This window comes from Stylophora pistillata, chromosome 5, assembly GCF_964205215.1.
Source record: "Stylophora pistillata chromosome 5, jaStyPist1.2, whole genome shotgun sequence".
Lineage (NCBI taxonomy): Eukaryota > Metazoa > Cnidaria > Anthozoa > Scleractinia > Pocilloporidae > Stylophora > Stylophora pistillata.
The window spans coordinates 10,970,424-10,980,423 of NC_142523.1; the positions used below are offsets into that span (position 1 = coordinate 10,970,424).

At 40.5% G+C, this 10,000-nt stretch overlaps 1 pseudogene; it reads right to left on the reverse strand.

The window, feature by feature from the left end:
- LOC148730240 (uncharacterized) overlaps positions 1-365 on the reverse strand; it is an 895-nt pseudogene extending 530 nt beyond the window's left edge.
- Positions 366-10,000: the final 9,635 nt, after the last annotated feature.

Below are 10,000 nucleotides of genomic sequence, written 5' to 3' on the forward strand. Positions count from 1 at the left end.
CGGAATAAATGATCGCGAAATAATGGTCCGTCAGCCTTTGGGGGATAATATATTATACCCGCAATAATACAGGAGAACCCGCGCGGAAGACGATTCGATCTTAGATAGAGCCACAGGGATTCGTGATCTTCCCAGCAGTTAAGATCTTTTAGCTGCTTGTCTCTGCAATTTTCTCATTAGATATAAGCACACACACCTCTGTGATCAGTTACTTTCCAGTCCTTTCGCACCAAAGCGAACCCGGGAATTTGTACAACGCCATCTGACACAGAGTTCTTCAGCCATGTCTCTGTAATAAACGCTAAATTGGCGTTACGGCAATGAATAAGTTTGCTGTCTTCATCCATTTCAGGAGCTAGAGACATGATATTTGCCAGCATGATTGTGGGTACTTTGGGCGTCCACACAGGATTGGTGACTCGAGTAGTATTAATACTAGAGGTAATCATAGATTATGAATGCGTTCATGTAAAGGTGTTCAGGCTAGGTTGAGATTGTAATCTATTGGAAAGGTGTAGAGGTATATTTAAAGGATATGTAGCTGATGCAGGATAAATAATTGTACCATCAGGTTTATTAAAATCAGACTCAGTAATATGAATGACGCAGCACAGGGGGCCCACACAAGCGCCGTGTCTGGTCGTTTGTTCGAAATATAAAGAAATGTATGGGAGAGTATTGAAGAGTCGTAATATCATAAACTTATATCAAGGAATGTCTATGTTAAGGCTCAAAATAAATGTAAACCTACCTCACTTGCTGTGTATTGTCGTTTCTGTGGTTCTAAATGGCGAATTTGAGCGATTTGGTAGATTTTGCGTTGTGTTACTTTACTGTTTAAGAGGGAGACAAGCTTGAGTAACCAAAGGTAACTGGCATAGCTTGAGATTGACACCCATTAATCGTCGTTACTTGCGTTCTTCCAGAGACTTAGGGTATCCAACACCATAAGTCCCCAGCTACACCAAGACTCTGAAGTTCTCGTAGCAGAATGGAGTGGGGAATCGCGTCAAAATGCCTCACGAAAGTCTACAAAAACCACACCTACAACATGTTTCTTGTCGGTCGCTTGTCTCCAGTCATCTGTTATCTTCACTAACAACAGCTCGGTGGAATGACCTTTTTTATACGCCCACCGGTGAGGGTTCCCAAGTCCTTGTTCAGTGACAAGCATGGTAATAGTTGACGCCACCATAGACTCCTTCAGTTTTCCCGGTACACTTAATAGCGAAAGAGGCCTGTAATTTTGCTTAACAGTTTCATCGTCACTTTTATAGAGAGCTGAGATGTTTGCAGCCCTCCAAGTAGCCGGTACACTGTTGCAGGTGGCGCTTATTTGAAACACAGACAACAAAGGTAGAATAATTGAGTCACCTGCAAACTTTAAAAGTTAGTTTTGGAGCAGCTGTCTCGGGCCCAGAGGCTTTATCAGGTCTCAATTTACCCATCGAACTAACAATAGCCTCATGCAATAAATTTATGTTCATAACACAAGGCGCGACGGTAGATACATAAACGTTACTTTGAGTCAAGTTGGCATTCGGCAATTCGTTGGCCAGTAATCGCCCGAATGAAGACCCGTAGACAACGCACTCCAAAGAATTGTACAGCATATGCAATCATGCCATTCGTTTCGCCCCTGCTGCAGGGTGGCCAAATCGGTGCGCAACTTCGATGCAACCTACCATGACGTCACTCCCATAAAACTCAAGTCAAGACCGCATTATGACTGCGTTCTACGGACGCAATTATCGGTCACTATGCGATTGTTTGGTCTGCTCCTGACAGAGGTGTCTCTTCGAATATTAATGAAAGCAAGCTTGCATTACGCAAATTATCTTCTTAAAGTTTTGAATTCTTGAAGCCATTTAACTGCGAAAGGTGCTCGCTCTTCCGAACCCCTCTACCCATACAGACCTTAATTGGCTTCAGTTTGCGTTGTCCTCCTCGACGACCCCGGTGTGTTGGATTCCGTTGCGAAACTTGCAATTCAGTCAGTCTGCGCCATAACTGAAGGCGAAGCGGCTTCTTGGCAATGGAACTCGAAATTGCATTGAGCACTTCTCTCGTGTAGTATAAGGAGATGGACGAGACGCCCTCTTAACTAAGCTTTTCTCTTTTGAAGCATTCGGTAACAGCCTATCAGAGGGTCAGAAGCTGGTGTGAGCTCCCCTTCTGTCCGTAACTGTTTAGATAGAGTTCGTGTTCTTTAAATACCCTGCCGCTCTTTCCTTCCCTCGCGCTCGAAGATGCTTGAAAATAAACTACAAGGTCTGTGAATGGCCCAGAATTTGAAAGCCCATTGTATCTTGGGGTAGTACGCTTTTTCCTCGCAGCTCACGCAGTTTTGCGTGACGCAAATCCCTCATGCGCGGTTCACTCCCTATATATCGCTGTTCGGCGTTTCAAAACCTTGACGTGAAAAGTAAAACTTAAAGTAATTCTAGTTAAGAGGTTTTATAAGGGAGATAGGGCTGTGATAATAGGTCGGCAACCTGCACACTTCATCATCTACTATAAAAAATGGTGCCGGCTATTCCGAATGCTTGTGGCTCATATTTTTAGCATGGAAGCGTCAGACATTGGTGGAAATAACACTTTTAGTGCCGCCTGCTTTGTATCACAGCCTGGTTGCTCAAAACCTTTTGCCAATCGTGAGAAGGAATTACCTAATCGCGCGTGAATACGAATTTCACCTTTGAGTGTTAATCAATGATAATATCTCTCACTTGTTCCCTCTTTATACTCGTGAGAGATATTATAAACTCGTATCCACTAACGGAAAAGTAATGCCCTGTTTATTCTATAATAATTACTAATTACGTATTTAGATCAAAGGCAGTTTTAAAACATATTTTCAGAGCATCGAATTCAGAGAACAGATTAAGTAAGCTCGCAGAAAAGCCAGTAAACTTCTGACTAAATATAAGAAGAATTCTCTCCACAAACAGGGAGAAAGGTTGGTAAAAGTAGTTTATTAATCTACTATCAGTTCTGACACGGTCTTAGTAACTTTATATTATGAGTACGCTCGGATATAAAACACTGTTTCCTCATAGAGCGCAAAAAGGTAACTATCATCATCGGCCAATAAGAACTCAAAGTAGAAACGGGCAACCTGCTTGAGGCGCGAGAAAACGCGGGCGACCAAGTCGTGATTAGTTTTAGTTCTGCATTTGATTGGTTGAGATGGTGACACAAGTTTTCTGGACCAGTCACAGAACGAAGAAAGGCGAGTCCAAAACAATCCTGGACCACTTTCGATACAGTTGGAAACTGCTCAAACAAAGGAAAATATCACAAGACGCATAAGAGAAACTAACGCAAAAACTGGGACGGTGTCTAATGCATTGGAAAAAGTGCTGGTCTTGATAAGACTCATCTTGTTCAAGAGGGCGGCGTAATCTTTCTAGACCAAAAACAGACTAAACCAATGCAGTTCATGACTACTTTTGTCACTCAGTTCAAAATGACTTCAATAGTTTAAAACATTATCACAACGACTATTCTTAACAGAATTCTGAACATGTCTAATGATTGGGTTGCTAGATATCGGTGTTTTATTATTCAACTGTGCTTCGTAGAGGACAAGTATCACGCGGTAGTTGTACTCCAGAAATATCCGCGATATTCGTCCACTCTGAAATAACAATTTGACGTGTTGGATAATAAATCTCTTATTACACGTTTTGTTGTGTAGTATCGCTGAGTATTTTTACTCGTTGTTTGTATTTTGACTCGCCCTGTGGGCTCGCCAAAGTGCGGCACAACTCGTAAAAATACTCAGCGATACTAGACAACCAAACGTCTAATAACATTTATGTATTTCGCTACTCGTTCGGTCTGATCTGCAGAGTTATTTTCTGTTAGTTGTCCAAGCATTCTCGTAGTTTATTCTCAGTCATCGTCAACCTTTGTTCCAAAATCGAAACCGTCTGCCAAAAAAATGGCCCAATAAATATGACAATCTCTCCGTTCAAAACTATCTTTTAAACAGAAAAACAACTTGGCGTTTAAGCGTGAGCTAATACATCCCCTGGTTACATGAAACGTTTCTTTGTACCTCTAGAAAAAAAAAATATATACGAGACTGTTTATGACCTCTTTACCGACTGGGCCTTGGACTTGGTAGCCAACCGGCTGATTCCGAAATGAGCTCCAACCTACGGTCAGGTATTCCTTTGTTCAGGGGGAGGGGAGAGACTGAGCAACTGTAGTGCTTTTCCACTCCCATAAAAGACCGCCTTATTCAGGCTAAATGAAACCATGCTTCTTAAAGATTGGTTAAAGGAACTGGCGAGAATTGAGCACACAAAGCCGTGTCCCCCATTTCTAGGTCGTGTGTCTTGTTCAATCATGGGTGTTTTAAAATGTATATTGATCCATTTTTATGTTATGCTATGTGTAAATTTTTATTGGGCCACACTTTTGCCCCTTTCCCCCTGACATGCCCCCCCCACTCCCTGGTATTCTTCCCGATACGCGACAGCGTGATGGGGTCATTGACAAGTGTTCACTCCCCCCTCCCGCCCCTACTCCCAAGGCTCTTGGTTCCAAAGATAATTCCCTGTCCAGAAATGCTCCTACGACAAGCCTGTGTTCGCACATAAAGCTGGCCCACAATGTGTTCAAGTGTCATGCTCAGTTGTGGAGGAATATCTCTTCTTTCCAGGGGTGTAGTGAGGGGAGGCTGTGTAGCTGGGATGCCTCCTAAACCATCAGCCTCCCCAGTCCTCCCAGTTACTTCATCTAATTTGCTCTGTCTCTAAAGAATAAAATTTAGGGAAAAAAACCCGGTTAACTTGGCTCTTATACGGAACCAATTCAGGGGAGAGGTTCTCGTAAACTTTTGAAACGACATACAGCGATTATATCAGAAAACATGCAGACCGAAATGAGAACAAAAATCCTTAAAATTCCTAAATCCCCCCCTCCTTCTCACGGACTTAGGCCCTCCTTAATTTATTGCAATTATCCTAGGGACGCAAGTAAGACTGCAGTCTAAGGAGATAAAAAGCTTTTAACTGATGTAATCTGCTGAAGTCAAAAGTTAATCCTACATAGCCTACTTCATCCAAAGAAAAGTTTTTCGTACAAAAGAAAAGCAAGTTTATTCATAAGTATGATAAAGTAACTTTGCAAATCAAAGGAGCAAATTTAACACAACGCATTCAGTAGGATATACTTTTCAACAACAAAAAACCTGTATGCAAAACATTTCAAAAAATGCACGTCAATTCTTTTAGGCCTGAAAAAAGTGACTTTCTTACGGCCTGTGATCTGATTTTTCTGCGCTGAAAACATGTCGTCCTTTTGAAATAAGACACCATCTAATTAAATACAGAGCTGTGAAGAGGACCTAACAGATCATCAGCTGTTCCTCACTTCGATTTCGTGGTTAATTTAAAGCACAAACAATTTTCCCGTAAATTAATAAACAAATAAAACTAAGGTTTGTTTACGAAGAACTGATTGTTTGGTTATAATGAATTATATGAAGTTCATATATTTTGAACTGCGGTATTAGATACATATGGTGCACGATCCTCGCAGTAGATAGCGCTATTTAAGCAATAGCGAAAATCATACCTGAAAAAAATCAGGCCTGTACGGGATTCGAACCACTGATACATATGGTGCGAGGATCGTGCACCATATGTATCTAATACCGCAGTTCAAAATATATAAACTTCATATATTTCATTGTATCTGATTTATCACTTTCACGGGTTTATTACGAATCAACTTAACGGCCTGCTCCCAGTTGGTTGGTTAGCTCAATTGGTAGAGCGCTGCACTAGTATCGCAGAGGTCAGTGGTTCGAATCCCGTACAGGCCTGATTTTTTTCAGGTCTGATTTTCGCTATTGCTTAAATAGCGCTATCTACTGCGAGGATCGTGCACCATATGTAACTGATTGTTGCTTTCAAAACTGGGCATTCATTTCAGAATGTCAACTTCTTTCCCGCTGAAGTCTGTGACCAAAATCCGATCATCTGGCATTGTGGTAACATCCCACGGCTCTTTAATCCTTTACCATCCGGCAAAAAACCTTATAATTTGGCCATATAAAACTTAAGCTCACTTTGTTTGTTTTTATATGAATCATCCCTAACAATATTTGCAGTTTTGAGACACCGTGGGCTCAGACTTTGGGGTCACCTGACCTAGATCCCGCGGTCGTGTTTAAATGCGTTCAAAACGACTCGTTTTCTCGCGTTTATAAGTGTTTTTCGAGCCATTTATCCCTCTACAGAAGCCCTCAGGACAGCATCATTAAGCTGGAATGTGGGTAGAGGCAAGGCTCTGAAAGAAAACAGATGTGAGATGTGGTTTCATATAGACTGGGCCGCCAAAATGCTTTCATGCAAGCTTGGCGAGTTCACAAGTGAAGTCGTGTCTCTGGCCCATCTGTGGATGGCTACCAGGACCTACCCAGGCTTTTTGGGCCAGTTTTGAGAGGCAAAAGTCTTGATCGATGTGATATTTTGCTGGTAGGACTGGGTGGCCCGACACGATTCTAATAACTTGCTAAAATGGATATGTGAGGTGTTGCATTCTCGAGCTGTGGTGGAATTTCCCAGAAATCTTTTCGGTCATAAACGAGGCAAAGGTTGTGTTTGCGACACTAGCTTTCGTCAAACAAGGGCTAGCGGATAAAGTGAGGAGGCATCTTCCAGCCAAACAGCAAGATCTGGCCCTGAGGTGTGTTTTGAATGCAAACTTTTGATTTCTTGAGCAAGTTTTGATCTTGAAAGATCGACACTTTTTCAGTGTTGCTCTTGGAGCAGAATGCTGGATTTTTGTGTTTTGTTGTTATATGAACGGTTCACTGCAATGGAAATCGGGAATCATTGTGGGTGTTTTAGGCTGCAATAAGTGTCACATCAAACAGCCTTACATAATGTTGTCTCAATTTCAACAAGAAACAGATAACAACAGTTATGGGTCTTATTTGCCCAATGTATGCTTAGATTGATAGAAAAGGGTTAAGGTGAATATTAGTTCTTGTCTTTCCAATAAAACTTTCTTTCACTGTAAACAGTTGAATGCCACTATTTAACACGTCGCATACTAATACGTTGCCATACTTGTCAATTTATACTCAAATACTTTGTCAAGTTGCTTTTCCAGAATGTTAAGTGGTTAAGTCTCAATATCTCGACTTGCGAGCCCTATCGCGGATAGTAATAGCGTCAAGCTCCAATTGGCGAAGCTTTCCAATTATCTGTTCAAATGCTTGAGAAACTTGGCGTTTAGCCATGAAAATGTTCGTTTCCGACTCAAGTTCCGTCTTTCAAATCACAGGCAGCCCAAGCTCACTGCTAGAAAAGCGGACGTGACTCTTACAGTGTTGCGCAACGTTTTATATTTATAATGGTTAATGTAGTCGGTTTGCCTCAAAATAGAGAAAAAATGTCTTGTTTTGAAATAAAATGGACTTACCTTATTGCCTTGTTGTTTTCTTTGTTGATTACCAGCATCTCAGGCCATTTTGAAGCGTTTTCGGCGAGTTAGCGGTATTTTGGTGTTCAACTGCTAAAATAAAGACTAACCTTGATTTACTCATTGATTCACGTAGGTTGATTCACACTACGCGATTCGAGTTGTAATCATGGGGTAAGCTTGTCGCATGCGATAGAGTCCTAACGTGTAATGCTCCACTTCAGTACACAGTAAATAGATAAATATAAAAGTTTACGACGTATTTTATCAGGGCTTGAGGAGATTATCGGCAGATTATCAAAAAAGTTCCTTCGGGGTGGCGAATTTGTGCCTGACACTCTGGCATGGATAAAACCCTTATTTCTGTCTCATTAGTGCATGTCTCTGCAGAGATTCACAGCAGAACGTATGAAGACAAGCGATGGTCTTGGGTTTGGTGTAAGTATCCAAACAAATCGAACATGTTACGTGTTTTTTTGAGGTTTTTTAGAAGCGACTTAGGAGAAGCCGCCAGAAAATTTCGAGATTCGAAAATCAGTGACGAAAAGTCGAATTTTTTTTTATTTTGCCAAAACATCCCGTTCTGTGTACTAGTTTCGAAATAATATATTTTAAAGTTCCAGCGATTTCTTTTCCGGCTGAAATTTTAAAAAGTTTGAAAACTCGTTAAAAAAGCCGTTTTCGCCTTGCCTAAATGGTCAAATCGTCACGCAACTTTAGGAAGATGTTGGCAGCGCTAAGCAAGTCTATTCACCATCAAACTTTGCACAATAATTACAATATCCCTGCACAATAAAAGAATATAAAAATTTTTCTGTAGTTCTCTTTGGTATGATTTTTATCGCCGTTTTTATAGAGGCGTACTTTGCACGATGTTTTGGGAGAAAAAATGAAGACTAACTTTGACTGGTTTAAACGACACCTGGTACCTAAAATTTCGACATTATAACCATACCAGACGAAAGCTCAGTTATCAAAATATACACCTGGAAAATGTGGTCGTTGGAAATTAAGTCTTGTCTCGGTAGTTAAATAAAACGTGATGCCACCTAAGCGCCATGTAAGCGTGCAGAATTCGATGTTCATTTCAAACTAATTATGAAGTCAGCTTTTCGAAAATACACAGAAAAAAATAAATGACCATTGAAAGTAGTCAGTATCGTTGTTTCTTTTGTGCAGCTGTGAATGTTAACTAAAGTCGTTTTTAATTTTTCTTAATCACGCGTTAAGTGCCAGCATGTCTCTTAACGCGACTCAGTGAAGCGGTTTACGAACTTAAAAACATTCCGCAACATTTCTTGACAAAAACATCGCTTCTTATACTTGAAGAAATGATCTGTTGAGTTTATACTGCATATCCAAAAGTAAATTTCAACGTATTCCTAAAACTTTAACTTAGTAAAAGAGAAGTATTTTAGGTTTGGTGACTTATATGTGACCGAAAACGTAGATAACATTTGAAAATTCTCGTAAGTTCATCCTTAGCGTGACCATTTTGCGTACGTGACCTAACCCCTGATCCAAATTTGGTAACCAGTAAATTTGACCACTTAGTTAGGTTAAGCCTTTTTCAGCTTTTTGCTCACTTCGTCAAACTCTTATTAAAAATATTTGGTGCTACACTGAAGAATCCGCAAAGGAAAGTGCACTGGAAACACGACTGAGAATTTCCCTGGGAAAAGCAATTTGAGATGGGCCGCAAGTGGTCAAATTTAACAGCTGCCAAAACACAGTTGCATATAGTTTTAGAAAAGCAAACTCAAACATAACCGAACGTGCAAATGACTAGCACCTTACGGCACAGTTAAAGCAACTACATACCCGTTTTAGTGTAAAAAATTATGTGGCCTTGGTCGACGCCGTGCAACATGTACAGCGTAGATAGCCATGAGATTATTCCAAAGACGGAGCATCAAATTACTGCGAAATCACAATATGTATTTGAGTTCTACACATGCACTCATGAAACGCATATGCAATGCGTGAGAAGCTTCCTGGCAACGCACAAAGTGTACCTTACATGCGTGTGACGGCTCAATAATTATTTAAGCTCGCTGCGTACCTGTCGATCGTGAAATTTTTTGAACGCGACCATTTTTCCACTTCCCGGGAGGGTTAAGTCAACTTACATGTAATAATCGCAGTATAATAACCTAAACGAGGGTACACTTGTTCGGATTTCAAATACATCTACTGAGAACTAAATAATAAAAGGACCATTGAGAACATTTACGGGGGAATTTTAAAATCGCGCGATTGTGTTCTTTTTGTCCATTGCTCGCTTTTTTTTTAGAGTTACATTAAGTTATCCATTTACTCCATTGGCTGCATGTCTTTTTAAATCGTATCTCGTACGTATATTTTGTGTTTTTTTTTTTTGTCAAATTACCCTCTTGTCCTAATTAATTTGAAATAGCCAAAACAGAAACTCCTAAACCACCTAAAATGCCAAAATTGCTGATTAAAATTTACTTATCTAAATAAAATATCATCGATTAGGCGGTCTGTTCAGTCACTACAGCCCTAGGTATTAATAACAAGCAAACGAGGTAAC